The sequence below is a fragment of the Neofelis nebulosa genome, chromosome 12 (genome assembly GCF_028018385.1).
Source record: "Neofelis nebulosa isolate mNeoNeb1 chromosome 12, mNeoNeb1.pri, whole genome shotgun sequence".
NCBI lineage: Eukaryota > Metazoa > Chordata > Mammalia > Carnivora > Felidae > Neofelis > Neofelis nebulosa.
The window spans coordinates 25,093,324-25,112,638 of NC_080793.1; the positions used below are offsets into that span (position 1 = coordinate 25,093,324).

Below are 19,315 nucleotides of genomic sequence, written 5' to 3' on the forward strand. Positions count from 1 at the left end.
AATTTTAGAAACTCATGATTTTGTGAAATTTTTTTTTTCTAAGCTGCTTTTATTCTTTTATTGTTTTATGAGGTCTCTTGGCTTTTCCAATTTTTCTGAGTCTCTATTTTAGGCATGTAGTTTATAGACAGACAGCCTAGAGTGTGGTTTCATTTTTTGACGCAGTCTGAGTTTTTCATTTTCTAAGGATTTTATTTCCCTTTCATGTAGTGCTATCACAGATGTTTGTTTGGCTTCTGTATTATTTCAAAAAGCCTTAAGTCTGTTTGGGCTATTGTAACACAAAGACCATAGCCTGGGTGGCTTAAACAACATTTATTTCTCCCAGTTCTAGAGGCTGGGAAGTCCAAGATCGAGGTGCTAGCAGATTGGGTGCCTGGTCAGAGCCTGCTTCCTGGTTCATAGAGGGCTCTCTTCCAGCTGTGTCCTCACATGGGGGAAAAGAGACCAGAAGTAAGCTCTGGTTAGGGTTAGGATTAGGGTTAGGGTTAGGGTTTGGGTTTGGGTTCAGATGAGGGCTGTACCCTGATGACTTCATCTAATCCTATTTACCTCCTGAAGGCCCTACTTCCTAATACTATACACTGCAGGGGTGGGTAAGGTTTTGGCGTAAATTTTGAGGGGGACACAAATATTCAGTCCCTAACATAGTCATAGTCTGAGTTTTCTTTTTATGTCTTTTCTTGTTAGTCTACCTCACCACTGCCATCCAGACAAGTCTGGTGTTTTTGTTTTGGAAAAAAAAAAAAGTTACTTTTATTTCTCTTCAAATATAGGTTTTTGTTTAGTCTTCTGACCTCTGTTCCAGACTGTTAGCATACATTATTATTATTTCTATATTATGTAGAAGGATTTTTAAAAGATGCCAAAATTAGGTGACAAGTTGGTCTAACATTTCAAAGTCCCATTGATCTTTTTATACTGAGTAGTGCTCTCACGTTTTGAGCATTTACTGTGGACCAGGCATTTCACATGTTACCTCATCTAATCTGTAGATTATTTCTAGATGGGTATTGCATTTCCCATTTTCATGTGAAGAAATCAAGTCTCAAAGGCATAGGAAATGCCCACCTTCAAAGAGTAGGGGATTTGAACCATAGTCTTTCTACTTTCTTCTCTTGCCTTTCTTCATATCCCTTCTACATCCTGAGGGAAGAAATCCAAGCTATGTTATCATCTGTATGTCTTGGTTGATGAATCAAAGGAAAGGGTTGGAAGTGAGACTTCTCTAAGTATAGTTTACTTTTGACTTTTGAACTAAGTACACGTTTTGTTTTTTTTCTGAAGACTAAAATCAGGAAAAAGAATGCTAACCCTAAAATTGAAAATTAATTGAAATTAATAACCTTAACTCTTTATCAAATTGGTTACATAACCAGACAGAGGAAAGAATTATTTCTAGTCATCCTGGAACATGTTCTTCTGGTATACATTCCTGGTGAGGTATATTCTAATGAAAAAAGAATTGCAAATAATTTCAGACTTCACGCAGTAGTTTTATTATTAGGAGTAATATTTGCATGATAATTTTGAAATATATAATTTATATATTAGGAAAGGACAAATAAGAATGTTAATGTTAAGATCCAAACTTTTCACTATGGGAGAAAGGAGATACATGTGAGAAATTAAAGTAAAAATCCTGTGTTAAATTTGATATATTAATACGAACTCAAGGTTTAGATTCTTTTACTTTCTCTGTTCACTGAAAGTACCTAAAAGCAACAGTATCCCAGTAGCACTGTTAACTGAGGATCTATCCTTCGTTCTTGTTTTTGCTGCCAGTTTTGGCAAAGCCTCATCACATGGGTAGGAAAGGACTAGGTGCCCTGGGCTAAGACTGTTTCAGGTAAGGAAATAAGTCAGTGTTTATAGCAGTTGGGGATTTTAAAATTGTTTGCCAAGGGTGAGGTCTGCCCCAGTCCTCTTCATCATCATTTTGTAAAGGCTACATTGCTCACTAATGCTTTATGTGAAAGTGGACACTTTTGGGTAAACATAAAGGTGGAGTTGTATCCTATGTCTGGATTAATGCTGGCTAGGAATCTGGAATTGAGAACAGGAAATCTTGAGAATTTAAATTCCTGGGAGTTAGTAAAAACTCCTGGAACAACTTCACATTTTCAAAGGCTATATAATTGGTAATTGGTAGGATCAAAGCTGAGGTGACCAAGGGGGACAACTCAGATAATATCTGGGTTGTAGGAGGCATAAGTATATCTGTGATATGAAAAAAGGATGGAGTTGGAAAAATACTAAGGCCCAGAGAAGGATGGAAGGATCTAGAAGGCTGGGGAGGAGTGAAGGGTTCTACTAGGCTGGATGCTGTGGAGAGGGATTGTGGATTCACCTTCCTCTTTAAGGACCCTCTCCCACATCGAAAACACTGTCACTTTTCCATAACTCCATGGTGGGGACCTAGAACTCTAGTCTACAGTACATTTTCTCAGCGCTCAGTTGTTTGAGGCTTCTGTGCACTTCAGATAAACTCTGCTTTCAGATACTTTCTCAATGAGCGTTGGGGCACTAGTTCCATTTTATATTTTCTGTGAGTATGGGATTCCTTTTTCTATTCCTCTACTATTTACAGAGGAAGCAAATTTTACCAACATTTAGGAAAAACAGACACATCAATATGGCAAAGGAACCTTAGGGCCAGCCCCCAGCAGAGAGGAATCTTCTCCTCTTCCTACTTTTCTACACCAATTATGTTGATACAGAGAGCCACCTGAGATGGAAACTCTCAGGAAAGGCTAGAATGTCATCACAGGGCACAGGACAGGCATAGGAGTGGGAACTGGGATTTATATCTGAAGCTCACAGTCCCTCTATCTGGGATGATAGAGGGCTCCTATAGAACCCTGATAACAGTGAGTCACCTGCCATAGACTGGATTATAAAGAGTGTTCGGGGTACCTGTGGAGGACAGAGTCCCTCAACTCTATTCATCAGTCGTGATTCCAACTCCGGTATCTCTGGGCCAGGGCCTCCCTTTGTGTTGGGGCTGATATGGAGAACAGTGCTCCTTGCCTTTGAAAGCCTCAAATCAGATGCTGGAACCCAAGCTCTGTCATCAGGGTCAAGTCCGATGTGAAGGAATACACATGAACTTTCTGTTCTGGGCAATTTGTGTCCTTTACCTGAAGAGGATAGGGACTGAAAAATAGTTGAGATTGACATACAGAAAACCCTTTTTGAAATTTTTGTAGAAGGAAAAGTGGACAATATTCTATTCACTTTAAAGTGACTAACAGAGCTCTATTAATTTAGAAAATCAGATTATCCGTGAATAGTGAATAATGAATGTCTGCAGCTAATCTAGAGAGAAGAGCATGAAAATTTGGTCCTAGCCACTCACTGTAGTCTCTTAAGATCAGTGCACAGTCAGAAAGAGGAACAAAGGTCTAGCATTAAAAGGCAAGGTTTTGTATCGTCAACCTTAATCTCACCTGTCCACGAGGACCCAGGTCCACAATCTCTGCGGATGGCAGTTCCTAGAGCAATTCCCATTAGAAAACAGAACTCTTAGAGGGGAGGTTCACAACAAGGATTCTCTGTTCTGCCATGGGGAGGGCCACGTGAGATATATTGGAAACACTACTGGTTTTGGAGGCAGAAACCCCAGATCCTGATTTTGGACAAGCTGTCTGACTTCCCAAGGTTCAGGTTCCTCCTCTGAGGTATCATCTGGTCTCCATACCTCACAGGGTTGTTGTGAGGATCCCATGAGATAATGTCTGTGAAAGGCCTTCCTATTATTGTCATGGCCTATTCTATCTTGTGTGTTAATTTTGTTGCTTTCAGAGTCTTAGTCCCCCAAGAGTCTGCCCCAAAGGATCATTCCACTCGGCCTCCTAAAATATCACGTTGGTCCTCTCTTCACCACAAGTAACCCAAGCTCTTGGATTCTCACATTGGAGAGGATGACTGAAAGAACCTAATGAAGCACAGGACGAGCTTTTCTGGTGAACCGGAGATGAATCTCTCTCCCCTCTTTCCTGTATCCCTCTTCCTAGGATGACTTATGCAGTGACAGGGCCCAGTGCAGCCTGGGATTGATACTGGCTCAGAAACCTATAGGGAATATAGGGAATATAGTCTGTGGACTCTCCAGAGGAATATTTCCCTCTGTTGCCTCTTTGCCCGAGTACCTTTTTGGAGCCTATCTCCCCTCAGTGAACTCTTACCATCTTTTCCCCCTCCTTGTGTCCTATTTTCTCAAAACTCCTACTTGTCACTTATTTTACCACCACCACTGGCTTTCTTTTTGTGAAAATTTGCGTGGAACAGCTAATTTTCATAATGCTAATTTTCTGAGCATTGTTTTGTTTAGGAACCCATACTTCCTTTCTATGTATGACATGACAGGGGATTTTAGAATTCTAGTTGTTTGACCTGTTAACAATATTGTCCATCCCTAGATCCCTTCTTGGTTGAGTCTTATCACCTAGGAAATCATTTGATTAATTCCATGATACTTCTAGCAAAGGAAGTCGGATGGCACCGAAGGAAAGTAAGTACAAACCCAACAGACAGTGTAATTAATTGCATGTTGTAGCCGGGCACTGGACTCGTACCGAGGAGTGACTAAGGTAAAAAAACAAACAAAGAGTATTAAAGATAAAGACCTTGGAGGTATCCTGGTTAACAGACAAGAAGTGTTAACAACTGAAACCTTAACTTTGCAGAGAGGAAAGAACAAAGGAAAAGAGCAAAAGCACGTGCAGGTTAAAGCGCTGCAGCGGGTGGCTCTGGTGGTCTTGTCTGGTGGATCTTGAGGGAAGGTGGCACTTCCTGTGGTTACCAGTGCGGTCCCAATGGTCTTGGGTGGGAGGTGCAACTTCCTGCTGTTATCTGTTCTGGAATGATTCCTCAGATTTCTCTGTGTGAGGTCTCAGGACAGCCTCCCAGGGATTTCATGTGGCTTATGCCTTTTGACTTGGCAGGCATGGGTTCCCTGTTGTGTTAGTTGTTAACAGTACCTAGTAAGGTCCTTCTCACGGAGTTTTGACTGCACTCTTTCTTTGAGGTCTGATGTAGTAACTTAAAAAAGTAAGGAAATTTGTGTTATTATTCAAAAGGATGCTAGGACAGAGAGTTAATAGAATATTTTGGTGATTCAAAAGAAAACTCTTATCTAGGCACAAAATAACTGAGGTCATTTTATGGAAAGAAAACACGAATTTTATTCTTTTTGTGTATTGTCTATGTTATAATTTGCAGTAAGAGATTTAGAAGCCTTTTCTGTGAATAAATCAATTAACATTGAATATATCCTTGAAATTATCGTTTTGTCATTTATAGAATTAAAGTTTATTAATGTACCTCTGTATGTATATGTAGACATACATAAATATGTATGTATAATAAAGTTAACTTTAATCTTAAAATATAATTTATCTAAGGGGCACCTGGCTGGCTCAGTCAGTAGAGTGTGTGATTCTTGGTCTCAGGGTTGTGAGTTTGAGCCCCATGTTGGTTGTAAAGATTACTTTAAAAAAAATAAAATCTTTAAACATTTATACATTCTATTAATCTATAGTTCTTATATAATGTATGTGAATAAGGATAAATTAAAACTATTATATATATTACACATGTATTTCAAAGCTTAGAAACTGTTCAGGTATCCAAATATTATATATCAAGTAATTCAACATTTTCTAAAGTCTTAACATTTTAATTAAGTATATGGAAATTATAATTTTAGTTAAAACATTAAATCCTTATGATTCATAGTATTGTACGAATTTTATAAGATCAGAACCCTTTAAAAGACATCTGTCCTATGATTTTACTTAAACACAATTTTATATTTTGTAATCTTGAAAAGTTTGCTTCAACCGTGATTCTTTTCTTGTCCCATAAAACCAACATACAAAATTTAGAAGGTTTAAATCTTGAAGTTTTAATCTTAGTTTTATATAAACTAGAATACTGTCTTAGCATTAATCTTATATAATAAAACCAGGGCAATAACTTTATATAATAAAACCAAGGCAAGGGCGCCTGGGTGGCTCAGTCAGTTAAGCATGCCACTCTTGATTTTGGCTGAGGTCATGATCTCAGAGTTGTGAGATCAAGCTGCGAGTTGGGATCCATGCTGAGCATGGAGCCTGATTGGGATTCTCACTCTCCCTCTCTCTCTGTCCCTTCCCTGCTCATGCTCTATCTCTCTCTCAAAATAAATAAACATTAAAAAAAAAAACCACAAGGCAATATAGGCATATATTGTCTCTAATCAATTTGATTAACTCATTCTAATTTATCCAAAATTTATTTATGAGACAGTTACAGGATACTTTAAAAAATACACTTTATAAACTTTGTATTCATGAAACAAAATTTGAGTAATCTTAAAGTCATAATTAAAAGCTCTTATATTAGGGGCACCTGGGTGTGGGTGGCTCAGTCGGTTGAGCATCTGACTTTGGTCCAGGTCATGATCTCACAGTTTGTGAGTTCAAGCCCTGCATCAGGCTCTGTGCTGACAGCTCAGATCCTGAAGCCTGTTTCGGATTCTGTGTCTCCCTCTCTCTCTGCCCGTCCCCAGCTCATGCTCACACTCTGTCTCTGTCAAAAATAAATAAACTTAAACAAAAATTTAAAAGCTCTTATATTGAAGCTAAGATCTCGCATAGCTATAGTAATGAAGGCTACTATTTAAATACATTTGTCTACATTTTATAATGCAAAATAGTTTACTGACATTTTTATTTTCTTTATTCTTTGACATTTTTGACTATATAGTATGCAAAATAATGACCATGATTTTTTTTTGTCTGAGCAATTGATCTTTAAAAATTCCCAAGTGGGGGAAAAACAGAGGGACAGACCAACAACAAAGTGAGTGGGGTGCCTGGGTGGCTCAGTTGGTTAAATGTTTGACTTCTGCTCAGGTCATGATCTTGTGATTAGTGAGTTAGAGCCCTGCATTGGGCTCCCTGATGGCAGTGTGGAGCCTGCTTGGGATTTTTTCTCTCTCCTCTCTCTCTGCCCCTCCCCTGCTTCCTCTCTCTCTCTCTCTCTCTCTCTGATAAATAAATAAACTTTAAAAAAAAGTAAGAGGTAGCTTTAGACAAATATGAAATTATCAATGTAAAAGGTTATCTTTTCGGGGCACCTGGGTGGCTCAGTCTGTTAAGTGTTTGACTTCGGCTGAGGTCATGATCTCACGGTTCGTGGGTTTGAGCCCTGCGTCGGGCTCTGTGCTGACTGCGCAGAGCCTGGAGCCTGCTTTGGATTCTGTGTCTCCCTCTCTCTCTCCTCCTCCCCCACTTACGCTCTGTCTCTCTCTCAAAAAATAAATAAATATTTAAAAAAAAGGTTATCTTTTCTCTGTAAGGAGAAGGGAGAAAGTTTAGATGCAGGAAAACCTGTTTCATATATACATAGACCCAAAAGACAAAGTCATTATAGGTTTAAACAGTAACTCAAGCCCTTGACAATTTTATCAAGCCATACAATTAAAAGCCAGTGTTTATTAATCCCTACAGAATGGAAACAGAGGGGAAATCTACATTAATCACAGTGATCTCTCTCTTTTAGACCAGTTATACAATCTCCTGAGAGTTTCTGTTCCCTTTTTGCCTTAGGCATTTCTCAAATGAACATTCCTGTTCATGTCAAAGTTCCCCTAGTGGCCACTATAATTCTAATTTATCCTCGGTGAAGTTATGCCAGGTGCTAGCACAGACTTATTAGCAGACAAGCCCATGAGAGATTTTTTGACTGTTGTTCAGAGGTAAAATATCACTTGTGTTTTAAGTCCTCAGCCCTAAGGTTAGGCTGCTTCTACTTGCTGACCTGGGAAATCAGCAGCCACCTGGCTCTGTGTGGAGAGATCTTTCAAAGCCAATTTCTCATACCCAGAGAAGACTGGAGAAAGTTCTCATAGACAAACAGAAGCTGGTGGACAAACATAAGGCAGAAGATGGTGTTAAAAGTCAACCTTCACCAGGGGACACTCAGGTCTGACCAGAAACCAAAAATTCTAGCAGACAAATATTAAACTGGTTGTATCTTTGGTCCTTTGATATCAGAATCTAAATTCAGTGTAAAATCATACAATCAGAGACAAAGAGACCTTCAGTGTCTTGAGATTCAAGGAGTCTCAGATATGCACATCAGTACTGAGTTAAGGAGGCCAAAGCTTAGTAGGGAGGGTATTGACCAAGTATCAAGAGAACCTTCAGGTGTCCTAATCAGGACACCAGGAACAAACTTATAGTTGACAAAGTCAGGTTTATTGGCTTGTTGCAACGAGGGAGGTCACATACCAGAGGAACCATGGCATGTGCCACCAAGAAAGGGAAAAATTATGATGCAGTTTTAAGGAGGGATGGCATTTAGGTGAAATTTATTTTTTTTAAACATTTATTTATTTTTGAGAGTGAGAGAGAGAGAGAGAAAACGAGTGGAAAGGGGCAGAGAGAGAAGAAGACACAGAATCCAAAGCAGGTTCCAGGCTCTGAGCTGTCAGAACAGAACCTGATGCGGGGCCCAAACTCACGAATTGTGAGATCATGACCTGAGTTGAAGTCAGACGCTTAACCGCCACCCAGGCTCCCCTGAAATTGATATGAAACAGTATTTTGATAAGTTAAAGCAAAGGAGGGCTGTATGTAAAAGGGATAACATCAGGTCTGGATGGTGAAATGGGACACAAAGTCTCCTTTTCTTAGAAACTACAAATTAAGATAGATGTAGAATGTTATACCCCTGAACCCCTATCTTGAATCTGTACCTGGGTTGGATATCAAGGCAGTTGCTCTGTGTCAAAGTGAATTAGATCCTGTAGGCAACAGTAGGATGTTTTGTTCTTACTGAAATTATTTCAAAAATGAAGTTTCTGATAAACTATGATTTTAGAAAGCAAGATTTCTTAGTAACAAAGTAATAGTCATGCTACTGAGTGTCATTAGGGCACTTTACAGCTGCAGTGTTTCCTTGGGAGAAATAGAATTTTCTGCTAATTTTGCAGCTGGCTTTATCTGTGTTCTGTGTCTGTCTTCCCAGCTTGATGAATGGCATGGTGGATTTTCAGTGTCTCAGGCCAAACTAATTTTCACTTTCTCAACATGTAACTCAGTCTCTTGTTTTACCAGCCTGTAGAACTTGCCAGAAGGAAGCTGTGGTGGCATGGGACTTTTTCTGGAAGTGATTAATCTCTTCCCTTCTTTTCTGTTTCCTCGCTTCTTAAGATGGGCTGTACAATTTTGGGGCCCCAGTGATGCCTGTGGTTGTTCCTGAAGGAGGAACCCACGGGGAACAGAATGAGAAAGCAAGTCTTGAGATGAGGTTTATAAAAGGTGTACAGCTTTCTCCACTATCCAAAACTAGTGTGTTCCTATGAAAACTTTCATAAGCCAAAGAAGAAAAAAATAGCATAAATCAAACATTACCATTTCTAGAAATTATTTTGAATGTTCCCACCTTCCCCCCCCCCCCAAAAAAAAAAAAAAAAAACTTCTTAGGCTTTTCTGATACCTTAGGGCACATCTTGCTAAGGGAGGCACAGAATAAATTGAGATAGAGCACAGATGCTCACAGACATAGTTCAGAGCTCTGGTGGCTGGAGGCTGAGATGCTGAGTGTAGTTCCTGGGGAAGGACCTTGGTGGGGTCGCTCTCACTGCCACTGCTACTGCTTGGGGTGCGGCCTGCCTCTATAACTGCAACACAAACGCTGAATGCTATTTTCACTCTTCACCTTTTGATGGTAAAAGCAAAAATTCTCTTTGGAATTCTTTCGGGTAGTGAAAACAGGTAGTAATGTAGGTCTTTCATAAAAGCAAAGTGAGGGAAGTACATGTATCATGGGTATAGGATGTTCTAATGGGCAGGGGCAGTATGCCTTAGGGGCCCTTACCCTCTCCAGACCCTCTTGTTCCTATTCTGTGTCAGTAACTGCTGGGTCAAGACCTGAGCAGGGAGGGTTGGGAAGGCATCCGTGTGGAGGGTGACCTTCTGTTTTTAGCAGGCCTGTGAAAGATGCTGCTCTGTCAGTGTCCCCTTTGTTCCTTCGGCTCCTCTGCCTGAGTTGTCTTTAACTCTGGCCTCCACTCGTTTACCAGACCTTCCAGAAAACCCATTACCAGCCCTTCAGGCTGAGCCCATTCACTGTTTTTTTTTAAACATTTTTTTTTAAATGTTTTATTTTTGAGAGACAGAGAGACAGCATGTGAGCAGGGGAGGGGCAGAGAGAGAAGGAGACACAGAATCCAAAGCAGGCTCCAGGCTCGGAGCTGGTGGCACAGAGCCTGATGTGGGGCTCGAACTCACAGAGCTGTGAGATCATGACCTGATCCAAAGTGAGACGCCTAACCAACTGAGCCACCCAGGCGCCTCTGAGCCCATTCGCTTCTGACCTATTTATCAGCCTCCCTTCCCAGGACCCTGCAGAATCCTGTCAACCCTTGCACTTCCCTAGCTCGTGTCTGACTCTGCTCCCACAGAGCCTGTTTCCTTCTCTCTGTGCTCTGCCCTTCACAGTGGGCCCCACTCCCTCATCCCTGCTTTCCCCCTATTACTGCCGCCAGAGGCTCTCCCAAATTCTCAATCCTCTCTTTTACCACTCCAATGATGGCTTTATCTCCTCTGCCTGGGAATCCTCCTTGCCTTAGTCTCACCTCATCTTTCACTATCCTTCCTTCATCCCCACAAACCAGTGTCCTCATTTTTTCCCCCAAGATCCCTCTGCTTCCATTTGACCCCAGGCTCCCTTATTCAGTCTCATCACTGGGCACCAGATCCCTTTTTGCCTCTGGAGCTACAATCGTAACAGACTGTCTTCTACTCCCCTCATTTACCCTTCCTCCTCTCCTCTGGAACACGCAGAACTACTAGACCCTCTTACGCAACCAGATCCCACCTCTTCGTATGATGCTACCCTCTTTGTAAGGACCTCAGCTTCCCATTTCTCACCAATACCTCGTTCCATTCACTCCATGAATCCCACTGATTCATTTGCCTGTCAGCCCCCTCCACCAACTGTCTCTACCCCACCATTGCTGGACTCTGACAGTGTTGGTTTTTGGCTTGATTTCAGTCTTACTGAGCACTGTCCCAGAGAGCTCATCTTCAGAAAACCCCCTTCTGTCTGGCCTCTTCTGTTGCAACAACCTCAAGCATTGATTGCTCGAAACACTTGCTCATTTCCACCTTCTGGTGGCAGGTGTCTGCTGAGGACTTGTTTCTCCCTACCTTCTCATACTGTGATTTCCAGCAGGAGTTTTTTTCTCTTTGTCCATCAGGTTCTATCTCTGGGTAGATCCTGTAACCAGATATGTAGATGTAGGTAGACATGCTTTCCTCGGCTCTACTGTCCAGAAGCTCCTGGAGGTACAAGTCACAAAGAGTACAGATTTCCAGATTTGGGAGGACAACGAGGAGGGGATCATTTCTTTAAAAACTTTTTTTTTAATATTTATTTATTTTTGAGACAGAGAGAGAGACAGAGCATGAGCAGGGGAGGGCCAGAGAGAGAGGGAGACACAGAATCCAAAGCAGGCTTCAGGCTCTAAGCTGTCGCCACAGAGCCCAATGCAGGGCTCGAACCCACGAGCTGTGAGATCATGACCAGAGCCGAAGTCAGATGCTTAACCGGCTGAGCCACCCAGGCGCCCCTTTCTTAAGGAGGGGATCATTTCTAAAACAACAGAGGACACATTACCAACTCCATTGTTCTGTGATTCCCTTAGTGTCACTTGCTGTTCCATAGCCCTCTGACCCTTCTGGATATGTGAAGGTGAACTAGAGAAATTGCATAGTCTGTAGGAACTTACAAATCCCCAAACCTTCAGAGACTCTGCAGCAGAAATGTAGCTAGTTCTTCTGAGGTCCTTACTCTGCACAGCAAGTTGGCTACTCTCCTGTCCTTTGACCGTTGTCCCTCACCACTTTCTCTTATTTAGTCTCTAATGCCCTCCTCCTGCAACCCAAATGCAGATAACCAATCCCCAGACCTTTCCCCCCACCCTTGGAGGAAAGTTCTAGAGAGGAAGAACTTACCAAAGAAGGAGGGTACCTTCTCTAAGTTGAGTTTCCACTTTAGGAATATGATAATGGAGATAAATTTAGGAATGAATTGGAATTCTTGCAAGGATTAAACAGTTGAGGGAGATAGTCAAGGTCAAAGCATCCCCAGCTCTGGAGCAGCCTGGGTCAGCAGAAGCCCTGTGTCCATAAGCTTCAGGCCCCAAGGAAAAGCCAGAAAAAGAATGTAGCCCCAAAGGATGAGAGGGCCCTTAGGATATCCAAAACATACATGCATCAAAGAGAGGAGGTAGGACTTGGGGACATACCAATCCAAGCAGTCACCCTCCCAGCCCAGGGACTTAGGTGACACCCTAATGAACAAGACCCATAGTTTTTGCCCCAGCTGGAATAAAGTACAAAACATCACTTGGGAACAAAGGATGAGATGCTGTTTCAGCGGCTTTGTCCTGGGACACAGGCTAAGGGCAAGTAGGTTGCTTCCAAAAACTCCATCACCTGTGCGTTGTCCATATCCAAATTGAAACCAGAGGGGTCTGGGTAAAGTATCACAGTCATTGTTACAAGCATTTGGGACACATCAGTGAGAAAGACAAAACTCCCTGCCCTTGTCGAGTTTACATCATTGGTTCTTGAGTCTCCTTCCCCTCAAACTGCTCAAAACTCTATCAGACCTCCTTCATTTTCCTCAAGTCTCCTCCTCAACACATTTTGCTGTGTGGCCTGCTCCTGACAGGTACCGCAAGCCTTCCCATGGGAGCCTTTCGTCATCAGATCTTCTAAAGGGTTGCATCCCACCCTCGTTTCCTTCTTCCTCACTGCTGTGTGAAGGAGGGGTCCTTCCGGGAGGCCTTCCTTGACCCTCCCAAAGAAGGATGGGTGTCTTCACTTTCATCATCACAACTCTTGTTGCACTATGTTGCAACTCTGGGCGACCTTCCCTCTTCTCTGAGCTTCCCTGGGGGACCTTCTCTCTCTCCCTCACTGCTGGCCTGTGTGTCACACCCAGGTAACGGTCAATAACCGTGAGGGAATTGACGACGGAGATTGGAGGAAGCCTCTGGGGGCGGGGCTGCGTCCAGGGGCGGGGCCACGCCAGGGCGGGGCCACGTCAGGGGCGGGGCCGAAGTCTGGGGCGGGGCCCGCTTGGGGCTCTCTTCACGCTTTCCGGGGGTGGTCAGCCTGGCTTGCCTTCAGGATGTTGAGTCGGGAAGGAAAAGCTGGGGCTTCCCCCTCACGGACCGGGTTAGGATGGGGCCTTCCCGCTCTGCCTGCGGGGCTCCACCAGCAGTCCCTCACCTCAGCCCGCAGGGCATTACATTGGGGCCGCAGGGGCCCGGGTCGGCCTACGAAGGCCCGGAGAGGCCTCAAGAGGCCCTGAGCGCCTGCCGCCCTCTCTGCGGGAGCTCGGCGCAGGTCACCTCCATCAGCCTCACTGACTGCTGCCTGTTGAGGCCGCACTGCCCTGGCTGCCCGGCAGGTCCCTGGGCCCAGGTTCCAGTGTCATGGTCCCAGGGGCTGGAGCGCTATGCACACCCTCCCAGTGAGGCCGCCGCAGGGGTGGAAGAAGTGGAAGGAGCCAGAGAGCCTTGTTCAATGCCGGGTTCCGGCTGGCCCACAGCTGCCTTGTTCAACGCCGGGTTCCGGCTGGCCCACAGCTGCCGTATTCAACGCCGGGTTCCGGCTGGCCCACAGCTGGTGCTGCAGCTGCCGCGGGGGCTTGGCGAGGCCAGCGTCTCACGCTCCCCCACGACCAGTATCCACCGAGGGTGCCCGGCCAGCGCTGGAAACTGTTTTCTGGAAAGCTGCCAGGAAGGCCCGGGCGCCTCTAGCAAGGCCGGGCGATGGCTCGTGAGAGCGCCGAGGGGAAGGCCCTCAGCGCAACCTGACGGTGGAGGCACGAGGTCACCCCTGAGTGGCAGAGACGGAAGCCCGTGCAGACTCCGGAGTCCCAGGTCCTACCGCGCGGCGCAGGCCTCCAGCACAGCGCGTGGAGTTGCTTTCACGACTCAGGTAAGCTTCTACTCCAGCCTTGCTTTGGTGGGGGGGCTCTCAGCGTCGGGGTCTCCGGGTGTGATGGTCATCGCCAGAGATGGGAGCAAACGCTGCGTTTCTTCTTTTGGACAGGTTTTCTTGCATGAGTGTTATCTAGCAAGTTTACAAGATACGGATTACCCCGTAATAGTCGTGCTCATAGGCTCGACCCCAAACATTTAATGCTAACACGTGTTGCATTTCTTTCCAGACTTTGCTATGCCTATTTTCAGTGTTTAAATAATATACATACGTATATTATTTGTGAAAGGTGGGAAAACATTTAACGTTTTATCGTAAGCAATTTCGGCATTGTTATATACTGTTCGTAAACATCATTTTAAATATGTTCCATATTAGCTCAGCCTATTTTTTCTTTGATATTCAGGTTTGTTCTAAGTTTTTGATATTATACATTTTGTGCATAATTGCACTTGGTTCTGAACTGTTATTCCAAAAAATCACAAAGCTTTTCCAGAAGTTATGATTTTTTCTTTCTTTTTTCTTTTCTTTTCTTTCTTTCTTTTTTTTTTTTTTTTTTTATGTTTATGTATTTTTGAGAGGGAGAGAGCACAAGCTGGGGAGGGGCAGAGAGAGAGGGAGACACAGAATCTGAAGCAGGCTCCAGGCTCTGAGCTGTCAGCACAGAGCCGGATGTGGGGATCAGATTGATGAACTGTGAGATCATGACCTGAGCCCGAGTCGGTTGCTCAACCAACTGAGCCACCCAGGCGCCCTGTGAATTTCAGATGATTTTCTAATCCAGGATTCTACCCTTGAGCCATTTCTCTTCTTTTCTTATGGTCTCCTTAGGTGAGATATCTACCCATCAAGTAAATTATTTCAATGCTGACTTTTCCCTTTTGCTTCAAATTTATACATCCCGATGCCTGCTAAACATTCCCCACCTTGGTTTCCCACAGGTGCTCCAAACCTAAAATCCATAAATTTAGCTTATCATCTTCCTCTGCCATCACCGCCCTTGCTATCCTAGTCCCAGTATCAATTGGTAGCACCTGGTCACCACACCAGAAACAGGTGAGGCTTTCTATGCTCCACCTCCTTCATTCTTCCCACGTTTAGTCACCAATATTTAGCAACTATCTGCTAAATATTTCTCAGATTTTAATCTCCTTTCAGTTCTTACTCCCCCCCTGGTAGTTCAGACCCTCATCATCTGTCACCAAACTATGCAGTAGCCTCTTAGCTAATCTCTGTTTCTAACTTATCCTCTATTTGCTGATCTCTACTTTTTTAGCTTCTTTTGTTACTCTCTACTCTGCATTTTTTTACTCCGGTAATAAACGCCTGTTTTTTTCAGTGTTTCCACATCTTTACTCATTATGATTTTTCTACTTGGAGTGCCTTAGGCAGATAAATACTAGAATTCTCACTGTCTACTACAGTAGGTCATAGGCTTTATTATTTTTTTTTAAGGAATTTGCCTATTTCATATAAGTTGTTGAATTTATTGTCATAGTTCATAATATCTCCTTATTTTTCTTTTAATGTTAGTAGATCTGGTGATGTTCCTTATTTCATTTTTGATATTGGTAATTGTGTCTTTTGTGATCAGGCCGACTAGGGGTTTATTGTCATTTTCTTTGCAGAGAAATAGCTTTTGGTTTCTTTGATTTTCTTATTTTTGTTTTTTATTTGATAGATTTCTGCTCATATTTTTATTATGTTCTTCCTTCTGTTTGCTTCCTTCTCTTTCCTTTTTCTATTTCTTCAGGTAATACTTATTAGATCACTAATTTGAGACCATTTTTCCCTTAATATAATTTTTTTTAAGTGAACATAACCTCAAGATTGTATTGTCTTTATAATAACGATCATTTAGCCTTTTCTCTTGTTACCTCTTCCTAGTTCAAAATGCCTGCAGTTCCTAATAGCCAGCTTTCTTTTAGATCCATAGCTGGGCTCAGTGCATTCTAGCCTCAGTATAATCTTCTTTGTAGTGTTAACCTTTTTGTGGAAAATTGGCTTACTCTGTTTGCCACAGTCACTTTGCCTCCTGTCCTAGCACTGCTTCCCCTGGACACATGACAATCCTTGCCTTTCTTGTACTGTGTTATTTTGTTGGCATTTGCCACACTTCTTAGAGAAAGTCTGGTGGGTTTTAGGAATGTTTACCATGTTTGCATGGCTATTTTCATTATACATGTTTAATGTTACAAATCTCCCTATATATTCTGATTTATCTGTAGCCCATAAATTTTGATACTTTGTATTTATTTTCAATTGAGATTGTTATTTAAATTTCTTTTTTTCAAGTTTATTTTTGAGAGTGGGTTGAGTGCAAGAATGCAAGTGTGGGAGCGGGGGAGGGGCAGAGAGAAACCAAGAAAGAGAGAATCCCAAGCAGGCTCCATGCTGTTAGTATATCAGTAAGGAGTCCTCCATGGAGCTTGAACCCATGAACCGTGAGATCATGACCTGAACTGAAATCAACAGTTGGACACCGAACCGACTGAGCCATCTAGGCACCCCTATTTTTTAAATTTCTTACTTGGCTTTTTCTTTGAGTAATTTAGAAGTATGTTTTTAATTTTCAAATTTTGGGGATTTTTCCAAATACTTTTCTATTTTGATTTCTAATTTGATTCCATTATGGTGAGAACATACTTTGTATAATTTCAATATTTTAAACTTGAGGTTTGTTTTATGAACAGTGTATGTTCTACCTTGGTGACTGTTTCATGTGTACTTGGAAAGAATATGTATTCTGCTGTTTGTTGGCTAGAGTTCTCAATAAACTTTAGGTCAAGTTAGTTTATAATGTTTTTCATGTCTTCTGTGTCCTTCCTAATTTTTTTTCACTTCCTTTATTACTGAGGGAGCATTGTTGAAGTGTCCAACTCTAGTCATGGAGTTATTTGTGTCTCCTCTGGGCTCCGTCAATTTTTGCTTAATGTCAGCTGAAGCTCCACTGTTAGATATAATACATTTAGGATTCTTACGTCTTGCTGGTGAATTGTATCCTTTATTAGTATCTAATGACTCTCTATATGTGGTAATACTCCTGTTCTGAAGTGCACTTTGATCTTTACAAAGGCACCCCAGCTTTCTTTGCATTAGTGTTTGCATGGTATATCTTTTTGCTTCTTTTAAACTTTTAACCTAGTTATGTCTTCATCTTGAAGGTAAATTTCTTGTACACCACGTATCATGGTGTCTTGCTTTTTTATCCAATCTTACAATCTCTGTCTTTTAATTGAGGTGCATAGGCCATTTAACATTGCTATTATTGATATGGTTTTATTTATGTATTTATTTTTTATTAAAAAATTTTAAGCTTATTTATTTTGTGAGAGGGGGAGGGGTAGAGAGAGAGGTAGAGAGAGAGAAAGAGAGAGAGAGAGAGAGAGAGAGGGAGAGAGAGAGAATCCCAAGCAGGCTCCACACTTGGAGCCCCACGTGGTGCTCTAACTCAAGAACCATGAGATCGTGACCTGAGCTGAATCAAGAGTTGATGCTTAACTGATGGAGCCACCCAGGCTCCCGATATGGTTATATTTAAATCTACAGGATTTAAATCCTGTCAGCTGTTTACTCTTTGTTCTGTTTGTTCTTTGTTCCTTTCTTCTCCTTTGCCAACTTATTTTTGGATTATTTATGATTCTGTTTTCTCTTAACTCTTGTCTTGTTAAACCTCTTTTAATTTTTTTTTTACAGTGCATATCATAAGATTTAAAATATTCATCTTTAATTTACACATTTTAAAATATTCATCTTCAAAAAATACTCATCTTCAAATAATATTATACCACTTCATGTATAGTGTAAGAACCTTACAACAAGATATTTTTTCCTTTACCCCATCCTTTGTGCTATTATCATATACCTAGGGGCTGTATTATTTCAAATTATTTTAAATTTCTTAAGTAATATAAGATTTTTTGAGTAAAAATATTAAAACATTTCACAGTCTGAAGTCCTTGGAGGTGAACAGTGTTATCAGTTTCTTATACATGTTCTAAATCTTTTCTATGTCTGTACCGTGTGTGTGTGTGTGTGTGTGTGTGTGTTTATATACATATATATACCCTTAGAATATGTACAGTTTTTTTACATATAAGGTATCATACTGTCCATACCAGTCTATGGCTTCTTCTTTTATTCAACAGCATATCTTGTCTGTCTACTCATATTAGTACTCATAGATCTGCCTCATTCTTGAATTGCTACATAGTACTCTGTTAAATGAGTTGCTTACCATGTTAAGTTGATGGACCTTTGTTCTCTATTCATTATATTGAACAAGCTTCCAGTGAGCATCCTTCTGTATTCCTTATTGTGGACATATGCAAGTTCTTCCCTAGAATACCTGTCTAGAAGGGGAAATACATTTTTCATAGAACCCTCTAGCCAGAAATAAAGGGGAGAGGGGAGCAGAAATTAGCAGCCCACTGGGGCTGGTGGGTGTGGTAGTAGGGGTGGTGGGTGTGTTTGGGTTATGAGAGAGGATTCAAAGCCTTGGAAAGTCTTTGGAAAATCTTAGGCAGTAATGGCATAATCTTCGGAACTCAGGGACATCTGAGAGGACATGGATTGGGTGTTTTTTTCATGGCTTGGGTATAAAGAATCCACTTTTTGGGTGCCTGGGTGGCTCAGTCAGTTAAGCGTCCAACTTCGGCTCAGGTCATGATCTTGCGGTCTGTGAGTTCAAGCCCCATGTTGGGCTCTGTGCTGACAGCTCAGAGCCTGGATCTCACCTTGGATTCTGTGTCTCCCTCTCTCTCTGTTCCTCCCCCACTTGCACTCTGTCTCGCTCTCTCTCAAAAAAAAAAATAATAAAGAAGTTTTAAGAATCCACTTTTTTTTCTAAATTGTGAATGGATAAGGGAATGGTGTGACTCACTTTGATGGTCTATCAGAGGGGTTAAATAACTTGCCCAAAGTCATATGGCTAGTAAAGGGCTTATTTTGTGGTTACCTCACAGCAGAATGAGGGACAGCCCAATGGGCTTGGGAAAGTAATTGAATACAGAGGTCATCTGGTTAGACACCTTCACTATTCACATGGGAAGAGAGGCCTTGAGAGAAGAAAGGTGACTTGTTCAAGGCCCATTATCAAGTCAGTGTTAAAGCCGGAGTTCCAGCCCTAAATGCTAACCTGTTTTGGCCTGGCTGTGGGAGGCAGAAGAGCAGAAACAGGAAGGAGGTAGCGTAGTCCGGCTAGGAAGTGGTGGTGGGGGACCAAGGAGACAGAGAAGCAGACAACATTGCCGCCTACTCCGCCCCCTGTAGCCCACTCTCTTCCTTTCTCCAGATTCCTGCGG

The 19,315-nt window shown here is 42.2% G+C and overlaps 1 long non-coding RNA gene across 1 annotated transcript; it reads right to left on the reverse strand.

Moving 5' to 3' along the window:
• Nucleotides 1-1,483: 1,483 nt before the first annotated feature.
• LOC131491527 (uncharacterized) lies at nucleotides 1,484-13,247 on the reverse strand. The gene is made up of 3 exons (XR_009251500.1): nucleotides 12,816-13,247; nucleotides 11,205-11,336; nucleotides 1,484-5,043 (listed from the first exon to the last, which is right to left on the reverse strand). It is a non-coding gene; the product is annotated as an uncharacterized LOC131491527 (long non-coding RNA).
• Between the last annotated feature and the right edge of the window lie 6,068 nt (nucleotides 13,248-19,315).